The following is an 8,509-nucleotide window of genomic DNA, read 5'->3' as shown; positions in this document are numbered from 1 at the left end:
AAATTGAAGCATTTGGGGTGTCAGTAAACAACACTATAGAAAATCCACTTTTAGAATGCCACCAATAGAATAAAGAATGCTTGCCTCTGTTTTGGCCTCAGACTTCGAGATGAACTTCCAATCCTCTACTCTGAAATTCCAGCTGTGCCCCTAACATAAAAGTATAGCACCTACTTCAAGAAGTGGTGAAAAATGAGAACCAAGTTACTCAGATAAAGCTGTAATTCTTGATAAATTTGATTTCTGTCCCTTAAATTATTTACATATGACAAGTTTGTTCTGTACAGGTGTCATCCTATCAGCAAGACATGATGCATTTTATCATCTAATTTGACATGTTATTTGCAGCCTGAATTCAACAAGCACAAGAAAAGCCACATTAAAGAGATCAAAACATTATTAAGACTAAAGCAAGAAGTGTACAAGAACTAACAGAAAAGTGTAATTTGATCATAAATGTCACCCTTCTTTTCAAGAAGATTTTGAGTTTGCCCTCAAAGCTGCATTAATATGATTAACATCTTGTTTTCATGTCTGAAGCATCCACAGACTTTTAGAAATCTTACAGTTGCAGTGCAGAGCCAAATTAAGGGAGAGCTCTCTTAGAAAGTGCACATACCTGTGAGCAGGAATCCACGAAGCTTCTTCAGGGAAACAAATGTCTACTGAACTATATAGTACCTTTCCAGCTGCTGTTTTGCTCAGATATGCAGAGGATTAACATACTTCACCATGCAAATGAGACACCTGATATTCCTAAAACTACTACTCATTCCTAAAACACAGCTACTCTTTGCCCATAGACACTGACAGAGAAAATATTTCAGATGTAAATACCCACAATCAAAAATTATGTAGGATGTGTTCCACTTCATACCAGTGGAGATGAAGCCTCTAGGTGTTAACAATACAAGATGTGTTACATAAGACTATGCACTTATTTTTAGAAGCACATTACAAAATTAAGTACTGCACTGGAATCTGTTGCAGAGCCATGGACAGTTACATCAATATGCACAAAGAACAATTGCTCAGTTGGAGCAGAATATTAGATTCGATTCAGACTGAAGTTCTCTCCTGACAGTCCCAAAAAATACTGAACCATCTGAGACTATAAAATTTAATTTACATTCAGCAGATAAAGAAAAAACAAACCAAACCACAAAAAACCTACTAATCATAAAGACCTTTGTCATGAGCAGCAGAATTAATAAAAAATTAGTTTCTTAGATTTGTTATGTTTCTTAACACTTAAACCATGATAACCCTCAACCTCCTTTTCCACATCTCTTTGTGACTTTCCCCCCCACTTCAGGGAAAAGTGTTGTGGTGCACACACTCTGAAAGTCTGCATGTGCTTACAGGATGCCTGACCAGCTGCCATCCTACCGAATACATACCAGATCACATCTGACTATTTCTTTTCCAAGAGGGTGCACTAATTTGAAATTCCTTCTTTCACCTGATGCAATTTTATGAGGTCTGTAGGACCATAATTCCAAACTTAACTTCTCCTTCTGATTTAGGTTTCCATGTAGAAGCATATTTATATAAAATATAAATTCAGTTAAATACTTAACTTTTGAGTTAACTCACAAATTGGGTTACCTATATATACTTGATATATTTTAAATGCTCATGTTTCTTGCAGTTATAAACCTAAAATAATCCATGAAGTACATTCTACTATCAACAGATTTTACTACCACCATTTATTCATTTGCAGCCTCTGTTACTCCTCTCCAGGCTCTCTCTTAAGTACATCAACACCAGGACCTGTGAAGCACCTTTAGTCTACTAAGTTTTAAAATACACTGCTCAAAATGGTTTTGTTTTAATGATTGGACTTGGCAGATGCAGGTATTCATTAGTATAGAAAAGGCCAGCAGCTGTACACTGGAATACTTTGTTAAGTGGGAGTTAAAGATGCCTGCTCTTAGTGAGTCACCCCTGGTTACCAACCAGACCTACACTTGGCCATCCCAGTTTTCAAGACTTGCTGAACTCTTGCTATAAAACCTAATTCAGACTAGTGTGAAACTGAATCTACCCTGTGGACCTTGAAAGAACTGCCAGCTGCATTAAAAAAAAAAAATCATTTAAACTAGTTACGTATCTTTCAGAGACAATAAAAGATTAGGATCACAGCTAATATTAAGAGTTCGCAAAACACTAATTAAAATGCTAATGCCATTGAAAATACTACTTGCCATCAACCATATACTGCTGCTATTCACACATACACTGACCTAAGGCAAGCTCAGAAGAGCACCGAACTCCTGAAAACTAAATTTTATCCCTGCAAGAAATTTGGATATTCCCTGTCCCAACACAGATGTCTCACAATATTTATGTTCTTGCCTAACTAAACTTCTGGGAAACTGGGGGAAACAACACATGGATTTATTGTCCAAAACATATCATCCTGAAAATGTCAAAGTTTCCTAAAAAAAACCCCAAAAAATTTAAAAAAAAAATTAAATCCATACCACAGTAGCAAAGGGACCTGAATTTACTTCAACTTCCACCACAAAATAAAAAGTGATACTGACTTACTCTCATGTGTAATGCTGAACTTAATCAATATGATCTTGATCAACTTACTAGAAATGTGCATCCACATCTAGAAAATAAGCCAACAAATTAAGATTTCAACATAAGGTACCTTTCTACTTTACAATGGTGCTTTTGACATGTTAGAAAAGGTACATCATGCAGCAAAGTATCAAGACCAGTACCAACATTGCAATAAATAATCAAACATGCCATTGAAAATATTTTTTGCATCCAGCAGTTTTACAGGTGGACACGGTATCGCAAGGCACTTTAACATTCAGAATTGCTCATTATCTTGTCAGTCTTCAAAAGCTGACATAGCTTACAGCTGATTTCTTTGAAAACCTTTCAGATTTCCACTTCTCCACATCACATGTTACAAACATTCAAGAGATGACCTTCTTCTATACATTTTTTTAGCCTACTTGGTCATTACATAAAATACCTGCTTCACAGCTATTTTCCTGTATTTTAACTTTTTCAAAAAGTAAGTATTTATATGCAACAAGTACTTTCTCACAAACCTCATCACTACTGAATGGTAAAAGACTTGAAGCACATACCCAAACAAGTCCCCTACACAGCAGAGCAACAGAAGCAAGGTTGGCAGACATTTTTTCCATCATCATAATTCTCTGGCAACATTTCCTTTGCAAGAATAGTTTTCATAATTCGAATAAAAAATGCATTAAGAATCCTTACAAGGAATAGTCATTCTGCCCCAAACAATGCAAGGTTTTTGTAAGTTGGAAGGGGAAAAATACTATTCCATTGAAGCTCAAAGCAAAAACTCACACAGTCATACAGACTGCAAGACAAACACACAGTCCACTGACACAAGCATTAGCTGCTCACTTTACACCAAGACAGGCATCTTCCTACAACCCTTTGACAGAAAAGATAAGATATGACATTACATTATCATTGTCTGTGTTACAAAGACAGCCTTAGAAGAACTTGTTTGCCAAGCTATTGCCTACAAATCTAAATGTTAACATTTTATAATTCAAAATAGTTGGCTGTAATGAGTCCGGCTGCCTCTTTTTGATGCCTGAAAACTCCCTGCTATTGTTTCCAAATGCACACATATTTAGATTGTAATGAAAATATTGTGGACGTGCCATTCTGAAACACGTAAGGATAAACAATACAACTGCCACCTACCAAACTTGGTACAGGGCCATTTTGGGGGGAGTTAACATTGTTTTTGCTAACTATATGTATTAACTGCTACTGGTACGTGGTTCCACAGAAGTCTTGAACCAGGCAAGTAAAACACAGAAAACAATTATCCTCTTACCACAGACTAGAACGTGGCTATAAATTGGTTAAATGACTTACCCAGAGTAACCCATCACTTCAGTAGGTAACTCAGATAGAAAGCATGGTCCAACTCAATCCATTGGATTACTGTCTGCTCAGCGAGAGCAATGCAAAGTAAGAGTTTCCATTTTATGTACCACAAATACAGCAGCATTTATACCAGTTTTCAGTTTAAATAAACTACACCTTTTGACAAACAACTTGACCTCAGCGAGCTACATTCAAACATCACTGATCGATCTCAAGCACATAAAAAAAATCTGGAAGCAGGATTTAAAAATGCTTCTGAAGCTCAATAAAGCAAAAAAACCCAGGAAAAAAATCCCAAGTGACATGGGGTAAAAAAATAATAGTTAAAAATATCCTCCCACAAATTATCCCAAATCAAAAGGAGAACAGGAAGAAACAATGGTTTTACTTACTACTGAATTTTTGATTAACAATTCTTGCATTGCAATTTAACAAGAGAAGGATGTGTCTGAAAAAAGTCTTCATTACAATCAAATTTTAACCTACCAGCATAATCTGAAAGGAATCCTCCTAGGAAATGTAGAGTTGTGAAATTATACATACTAGCACTGCAAAAAGCAATCAGATGGCAGAGTAACCAAATCAGGGGGAAAAATAAATGCACACTTTTCTGTAATGCTACTGATAACCAATGCTACAGCAAGACAGATTAGGGGTTCTCAGTAACCCCTTTGGGCAAGAGCCACTCACACCTTGACTTAGGGCCTATAATACAACCAGACCAGAAGATGAGCTAGTGCACACCACCACAACAAAAAAAATTCTATTTTATGAGAGTATTAAAAATGAAAGATAAAATATAAATTATAAGCAATATGAACATTTTATGGTCGGATTTTTGGTCTCTTGGGTTGTTTTTTTTTTCTTTTTTGCATACACAAACAAAAATATTTTCAATCCTATGTAAGAATCTCTTGCTGATTAGCACAGACCACGGCTGGTATACACACATCTGCTCCAAAACCAAAATAATTCCACAAGGACAATTTAAAATATCCCACTGTGCAGTATTTTCATTTGACACAATTCTTCCTACGCTATTGTAATGCTCAATAAAAGCACAGTTAACTGTCAAAATACGCTATCCATGCTGAAAACTCTCACGCACAAAGTTAACCATCAACACGTGAGCAGGTGCTTTTAAGCCAATGAGACTGCACACAAACTTTCAGGTGCTCATATGCTTTTCCAGGAACCTGGGTCAGGAGACCAACGAAACGCACACAAACACTGCATCTAATGTGCTACTGCAGACCTGGGAAAAAAGGGGCGGGGGGGAGGAAGGCCAATTCTATTCAGGAAAGATAACTAAAACAAGTTGTACTGAATTGTTCAGTATAGTGCATGTGGGACATAATATATTTGCTTGAAATTTAACAGATTTCTGTTGTATAGCAGAATGCTCACATACATTTTTTTACTTATTTATGTCTCAAAAGCTCAAATAAAGCAAAGTAAACCTAACTTCAACTTCTATGCTTCTGTCAGTCCTTGAAATTTACGTACACACTGCACTTACAGTAATTTTTAAAATGAGAAAAATTGTATAATTTACAGAGCAATCATTTAAATATGTCGTAAAAAATACTAGTTTGACTTCCTAAGGTACTGTATTCCTATAGAAACTGGTACAGGGCTTTTTATTTAAGCTAACATTTATAAACACACATAACAAATGTGGCAAATATTCTGCCAAGAATTTAATAATTTTTCTTCTATTTTAAGAACACATCTTTTTCAGGTGCCTTTTAAATCTGTATTCAAGCACATTAGAGCTTTTAAGAAGACATAATTTTAAAAAGTTAGATACAGGGGTCTACTTCCATTAGAACAAAATTCTGTACTTGGGGCACTTTCTATCCTACCTCATGGGAAAACAAGCCATTCAGTATTTCTCTTCAGTTTCCAGACAAAGTCAGAAAGCCAGGTGATAGAAACCTCTATTTTAATTCAACTAGGGTGTATTTTTAAGTTCTATTCACTTCTTGAATCCATAAAAAGAAGGAGGTGGAAGATATTTTTGAATAAACGGAGTTATGATACAAGGCCCCTTTAAAGCCATAATGAGGTTACAACTTAGCAATTACTACACAACAGACTTTGCACCAACACTAATATTAGGGTAATTTTTAAGAAAGCTACAGCACAGGCTAAAAAAGCAATAATGTTCCTGATTTCAAAGCTAATCTCTATCTAGACAAAAATGCATTTAGAAATATAAAAAAATATAACAGAAATAGTTTCTGAGATCTACCAGTCTGCTGCAGGCACACAGAATTTTCATATGAAGTGACTGAGGTAAAGACCAAGATTTTCAGGTGAAAACAGCCATTTATGGGACAATTTTTCAGCATCAAACTTCAGGACACACTAACTACCCTATTTTCTCCACTAAATAACAATTATCTAAAATTAGATCCTGTTACAGAGAATTCAAATCAATTTTTTTAGTATAAATTTCTGGGGTTTCTTTATTTTCACTTTTTAGCCAAGGGCTTTTCTTTCATTTGTTGATAGAACTGACACACAAACGGGTTGCAATAACAATGACTACTTTGACAGCAATATTAAGTGTCTAGAAGAGATGTGTAGACAAGGTTTATCTACTACTACACTCTTAGCTTTATCAACAGCTTCCTGAAAATGAAACGGGAAATACACTTGCAAGACAAGTCAGTCAGCTCTTGATAAGTGAGTATTCAAATCCCTTTCTAAAATGAGAAGCAGTCAACGCCTTGAGGTTTAGCATACCAGCTGAATACTCAACATAAACAACAGTGGAAGTTGGGGGCAAAAAGAAGAGAAAAAAAGGCATGGGACAGATACATCGTGTTTACGATCACAAAACCTGATCCTGTGAGTTGTATTCTATTAATATGTTATTATAGGAGAACTTAAAGTACATCAACACATACACAACAATTCTTCTAGGTTGAAAGAAAGATGCCTTTGCAATATAAACTTCAACAATTATTTTGCTCTTACAGGTCATCACAAGTCTTATCAGTCTGAAACAAATCCAAGCTTCCCAAAACATAAAGTTTTCCAGTAACAGATATGACAGCAGGTTTGATCATCTTAATCTTTCCCCAGCTGAAGAGTTAAAACTAGCAGCCAGTCACCAGCACAAGATGTTGCTGCTGTGCAGGCACACAGGAGTGTCTCCTTCACACACTCAAGTCACACGCACACACACATATATACATTCATGAAAGATACACAGAAAGTTCTTATCCTCGCCTGGGGATAAAACAGCGCAAAGTTGGAAACAACTTTTTCCCTGATAAAAAAAGACAGCAGCAATGAAAATATGCTTGTCTTAGATGTGAATAAGCAGCAGAATACAACTAACACCTTACACAAACATATTTTCATTTTCTCACATTACAGAGCCTTCAAAACAAAGTTACTTGTAATTTCACCAAGAAAAACCCACCCTAAAACCGAGAATACCCATTAGTTGGTACCTTGTTTTCACCAGGAGCACACATACACCAACTAGACTGCCAACACTGACCCTTGCATCTTTCCCCACCGCCCTACTGTCCCCCTCTTATCCCTAACCTGTCACCCTGTGCCACCTCCTCTCCCAGCACGGGTCAGGTTCACGCCAGAGCTTGTCATCGCCGCCCAAACTGGCCGGGGAAGGCTGGCTCCTTATTCCGGCGACCGCGCTCGGTCCCTTTCAAGTTTGTTTTACACACACGTCCGAAGGAAAGCCAGAACCTGTTTACACACCGCCTTAACTGCCGCCAGGAGGAGAGTGAAACAGGCGCGAGCAAAAAAAAAAAAAAAATTTCAACGAGGCAACTTCATACTCTCACGAAGAGTTATTATGAGTGCACTAAGAAAATTCACCACTCCTAAAAATGGATTTGGCCTAAACTACACAATTATCAATTTCTTAGCAATCTAAATATCTTAAAATGTCCTAGTTCACCACTATATACAATTTTACAGATTATAGAGTATACATTTATGCTAAGAGTCTAAAGAGTCTACATACAAGAGTGTCTGTCCCTCAAGAAAGCAGGAAGTCAACTAGTACAGAGCTTTATTTCCCCATTGCACATTCTGTTGACACAGTTCTTCTTTGCCCTCAGAGACCTTCTGACTGCCAGAAGGTCAGCACAACAGTTTTTATTTACCCAAACATCAGAGGTCCCATTTTATGGTCATTTAAGGGGCCTCAAAACTTTTGCTTGTTCTAGCTTTGCACACTTTCACAGCTTTCTTTATCTACAAGAGTTGAAAGTTGAGCTTCTGTCCATTAAAGCTTTGAATTCCCTAAAAACAAAGTAAAACAAACTCAAATCGCTAGTCCTCATATTTATAAAAAGGAAAAACTAAAGGAAATTAAGCAGGGAATATCAGTCTAAGCTGTTAATAAAGTTCAATTTCAACACAGATAAAACCTGAACCAATGTATGTAGAATGTATTTATTGTCACCTGTGGGAAGACTGCTGTCAGTAGCATGGAAATTTAATAGATCTTTAGAAATCATTTATAACAAGGTAAGAAGAAACAAAAAGCTTTAAAGTATTAGTCTCTGTGTTAGCCAGAAGTTAAACCTAACTAACAAAATTTGGGGACCAGAAT

General features: G+C 36.4%; 1 protein-coding gene across 1 annotated transcript in view; it reads right to left on the bottom strand.

Annotated features, from left to right (window-relative positions):
- CNOT2 (CCR4-NOT transcription complex subunit 2) overlaps positions 1–7,682 on the bottom strand; it is an 81,368-nt gene extending 73,686 nt beyond the window's left edge. The window contains exon 1 of the mRNA XM_017733230.1: positions 7,474–7,682. The gene's annotated coding sequence lies outside the window, so the exon portion shown is untranslated. The remainder of the gene's footprint in view (positions 1–7,473) is intronic.
- Between the last annotated feature and the right edge of the window lie 827 nt (positions 7,683–8,509).

The sequence above is a fragment of the Corvus brachyrhynchos genome, unplaced genomic scaffold (genome assembly GCF_000691975.1).
Source record: "Corvus brachyrhynchos isolate BGI_N302 unplaced genomic scaffold, ASM69197v1 scaffold32, whole genome shotgun sequence".
NCBI lineage: Eukaryota > Metazoa > Chordata > Aves > Passeriformes > Corvidae > Corvus > Corvus brachyrhynchos.
Note: the sequence above shows the minus strand (reverse complement) of the source record. Positions and strands in the feature narration are given on the sequence as shown.